The 4,536-nt window shown below is 34.7% G+C and overlaps 1 protein-coding gene across 1 annotated transcript in view; it reads left to right on the top strand.

Moving 5' to 3' along the window:
* Positions 1 to 4,536, top strand: part of LOC119410315 (C3a anaphylatoxin chemotactic receptor-like) — a 19,421-nt gene that overhangs the window by 145 nt on the left and 14,740 nt on the right. The gene's annotated exons all lie outside the window — the stretch shown is intronic.

Genomic DNA, 4,536 nt, shown 5'->3' with positions numbered 1-4,536 from the left:
TAGTTGGAGGATATTTCTGATAATTAATACTGTGAAGATGTTATTTACTTTTGATTATAAAGTATTGAGATTTCGATTTTCTAACTCACAGATTATTAATGTCAGCGTCATTATGTGCTAGTGTGCGAGATTTTTTTTTCTTCATTATCACGCTGTTGACCTTTAACTAAAGGTTAAATGCGTTAGGAATTTTTTTTGTCTCCAAAACCTATGTGCTATTTCTCACCACTTTTTATTGTCTGTCCAAACAGATCTCACTTGTAAACGAGTCTTCGAGGCTCAATGTGACTTATCTGTTTAAATAAAGGTTGAATGAATGAATGAATTTATTAGCTCTAAATCTGTCAAAGTTATATTATATATGTGTTTTGTAAGGCTGATTTGCTGTGGTGGCCATTTTGAATCAGGATGATTCCAAAAGTTGATGACAAAGCTTTAAACAAAGATCTCAGACAATTGGTTAGACAGAATATATACCTGGGATGACACTGAGCTACGATCACACCATTATTATTTCATGACAGCAAGTGATAATCAGTTTTAATCTTCCCCTGCCGCAGCGTTTACAAAAAACATTATTTTGGAATGTACGTTGTAATGTAAAGATGCTGCGTCCTCCAAATGAACGGGCATGAAGTTGCACAAATCCATGAACAGAATAGTTACAGAAGGCCGCATACTCGATGACTTTAAAAAATGTTTTATTTTCCATTCTTTACAACTTTAATGAGGAATATATTATAAAGAGCTAAATAAATAAAATTTAAATAAAATTAACATAAGAAAGGGGGAGTACTAAAAAACAAGTTTGAATAAAAATGTATCTATAGATTTCAAATATCCATTTTTTATGGGGATACTCGTTTACTACATAGTGAGCAATGATAAAAACTTGGTTATTTTTATATTTATGTAGTATTATAAGTAATAACTTAGTCATATGTATTACTTACACAGATGTTGCTCTGTGTAGTTACATTTATTTAAAGTTTAAAACAAAACATGAGCCCAACACTCACCAATCAGGACCTCAGATGTGCAGGGAAGGATGAGGAAGCAGGACAGAACGCACTCTGGAAATCTTTCTTCTTTGTCAAATTACACCAGCTGTTGAAAATAATATCCAAGATAAACTTAACTACACGAATAAAGCTTCATATGACAGACAGATTTGATCTAAACATATACGTGCACTTTGACCTGCAGCTCACACAAGAGCAGGAAGTAAAGAAATTCACCCCTTCAAATTACTAATTTGCTTAATCTGGTTTATAATGGTGAAAACAGTGGTCTTAAATGAAAAATGTGACTGGGCATGAAAATATTTTGAGTAAAAACACACATTAAGTTCAAAAGTCAACATGTGGCTATGATAAATTTTTATCTTTACTAAGTTCACACATCTATCCTGAAATAGATGACACATTTAATGTTATTTGTTGTGGTTATCACATGTATTTTTATGGTTTAATACTACAATTTCAAATAAATTTGTAAGTATCTACAAAGTATTTTATGCCCCTAACTTGACTTAAACATTTACAATAAAAGTACAGTTTGTGCTTATTTTCTTTTTTTTTATTGTTTACTCTAAATGTGTAAATCTATATTTTATATTTATGAAGAGAAAAACTTTTCAGAATCTTACCTGATGAAGCTGCTGTCCTGTCGATCTGAGTATCTTTAAAACGTACCTCGACTTATTGTTGCATCCTGTTTGACACTTGTGCGTTTCTTTCCTCCTGTTGAAATGTGACAGCTGATGTAGAGGCGGCACCAGTAGAGTTACTGATGCAGAGAGCAGGGAAGGCTGTTTCTTGTAAACCTCAAACATATATGCAGGGAAATTGTTGCATAAAACTGTTTTAATCTGTCAGCAAATTAAATAATCCTATAAAGTTAGCAATTAACGTATGTAATTTTTATGAAAGTGCCCTTTCATAATAGCAGAGCTGTTGCCTCTCAGTGAGAAAGTCACCAGATCAAATCTCGGTCCGGGACCTTTCTGGATGGAGTTTGCATGTTTCTCCGTGCATGCGTGGGTTTCCTCCTGGTACTCCAGTTTCCTCCCACAGACCAAAAACATGCACGTTAAGCTGATTGGTAACTCTAAATTGTTCCCAGATGTGAGTGAGAGAGTGAATGGTTGTTTGTCTCGTTTGTCTCTATGTGTCCTAGTGATGGACTGGAGACCTGTCCATGGTGTCCGAGTGCCTCACGCACAGTGACCCCGTGACCCAAAATGGAAGAAGCAGGTAAAGATAATGGATAGCTGCTGTCAGCGACAGCATCGTAAGACTGTCTAAAGTGAAAACGTTGTAAGTGAACACAACTCAGAACGGTTCATAAATCACAAGTGTCCTTGTCCCATTCAGAGGTAAGCTTTGAAATTAAATATATTGTTTGTTTTTTTTGTTTTAAAATGTGCTTTAACTGTTGCAATTTTAAACATTCAATGAAAAATCAACTGATTGACAGGTTGTTGTTTTTTTTACTCACAGGACAAATTGTGCCAGTAACATGAAAGATCTTTACAACTTAGCATGAAAATCTGCTCCAAATAGATCTTCTGCACACAAAAATGAAGAAGTGAAACTATGCAAATGTTTTAAGGCACATTTTATCCAAAGTCCAAAAAAGGCATATTTAGAAAGACAAACTGCTAAAGCAGCAGTTGGCTTGTTAGTCCAAAGTTGCAGAACAGAACGTTTCATATTAGTCAGTAACTTTACAACTATAGTGTTTGGAGACGTACAGAAGTTTAAAATGTTTTGCCTTTGCTCAGATCCAAGTGATCCTCCATCTGTGGTTCTACCGCCAGAACGAAGCCTGAAAATTTCACACGCATGAGTTTAATGTTAATATCTTGAAAATAATGTTACTCACAATCTGATGAATGTGTTAGTGAGCAGTTAATGTGTTGAGGATGACTCTCAGCTACTACCACATGAAACTTAATTACAGCTAATTTAGTGTTTTCTAACTTTGAATTCAAGTGACTCCAATAGACAGACGCACAAAACTGACTTTCTTAGAGTTCATTGAAATCCATCAGCTGGTTCACGAGATATTTTGCAAACATTCAGAGATATGAATGCATACAGACAGAGGGAATTACAAGAACTCCCGCTTTTCATTGCAGCAGCCTCTAATCATCATCTTCTCACCTGCGAGACATTCTGGACATCCGGTTCCACACGCTAAATATTACAAACAGAAACAGAAAAAAGACAATAATTTAAAAATTATGAACAAAATCTTAAGATTTTTACCTGCCATCCCAGTTTTGAAGCTCCTCAATGCATGTCCTTGAGCAAACCAAATAATTAATTGACTAAGTTCATTTGTGGGATGTAATGAAGTGCAAGTACTGTATTTGAGTTTAATTTAAACTCCCATCTTTCTGATAATCTCTGTACAGTATACATATTTAAAATGTTGTTGCATCCATTTTCACATCTACATTTTAGAGCTAACTTTAGCTGAACATGTTGAAGCTGACGTGCACATGCAGCGAAGCAGGGAGGTTAAAGAATGAGGAGCACTGAAGCAGAGAGACTTGAGAGACTTGAGAAGAACTTCAGGGACCTCTGGTGTTCTAACAGTGTATGGAAGCGACTTAATGAAAGCACAGGACTATCAGAAACAAGTTCTCAGCACCTCAGGAAGGCAAAACGAGAAAAGTAACCCTTTAGAAAAATGGTTACGAATAATATTTGTACACTGAATGGGAAAAGAATCGATAAAGAAAACTGAGTGCGTATGTCAAGGGTGGAATCAAGTCAATGTTTTGCAAGTCGCAAGTAAATCTCAAGGATTTCCACTCAAGTCTCAATTCAACTCCCAAACATTTCAAACAGGGCCAGCCCAAGCCTCCATGGGGTCCTAAGCGAAATTTGATTTGGACCCTTGTTTTTCTGCTAATAATGTGAATTACTGCAATCAACAGTCAGATGATCAGATCATTCACCCACCTAACATAAACTATTATATAATATAGTATTGATAAAACCAACTATTAAAAAAACTGGTAAAATATAACTTTCTCTGCATTCGCTGACTACTTCTAAATATTAAATAGTTTATGTTTGAGTAATTTGGCATTGTAAACACAAAAATTGAATTGATTTGACTGATAAAATAATATTGAAGCACACACATGTTATCTTGAAGTTCTGTCTCTGTGGCCCTTGAGGGTGTACAGAGCCACAGAAATGGTTATGGCGAGCTGGATTTGGCTCACGGGCCTTGAGTTTGACACATGTGATCTAGTGGTACTAAAAGTAACAAAAGAAAAAAAAACTAAAATATGTGTGCAGTTTAGCTTACAGACTTTGGAATGGATACATTTTGTCCTTGTCAAACCTGTTGAAGAGAATAAAACTAAATACTCGGAAACTTAAAGAACTTGCTCCATAAAGTTACAAACAATACTCAACTTTGCAACATACATATATATATATATATATATATATATATATATATATATATACACACACATATATATACATATATATATATATATACACATATATA

The sequence above is a fragment of the Nematolebias whitei genome, chromosome 5, assembly GCF_014905685.2.
Source record: "Nematolebias whitei isolate Nwh7 chromosome 5, NemWhi1, whole genome shotgun sequence".
In the NCBI taxonomy this organism is placed as follows: domain Eukaryota; kingdom Metazoa; phylum Chordata; class Actinopteri; order Cyprinodontiformes; family Rivulidae; genus Nematolebias; species Nematolebias whitei.
This window is presented reverse-complemented; position numbering and strand designations above follow the sequence as displayed.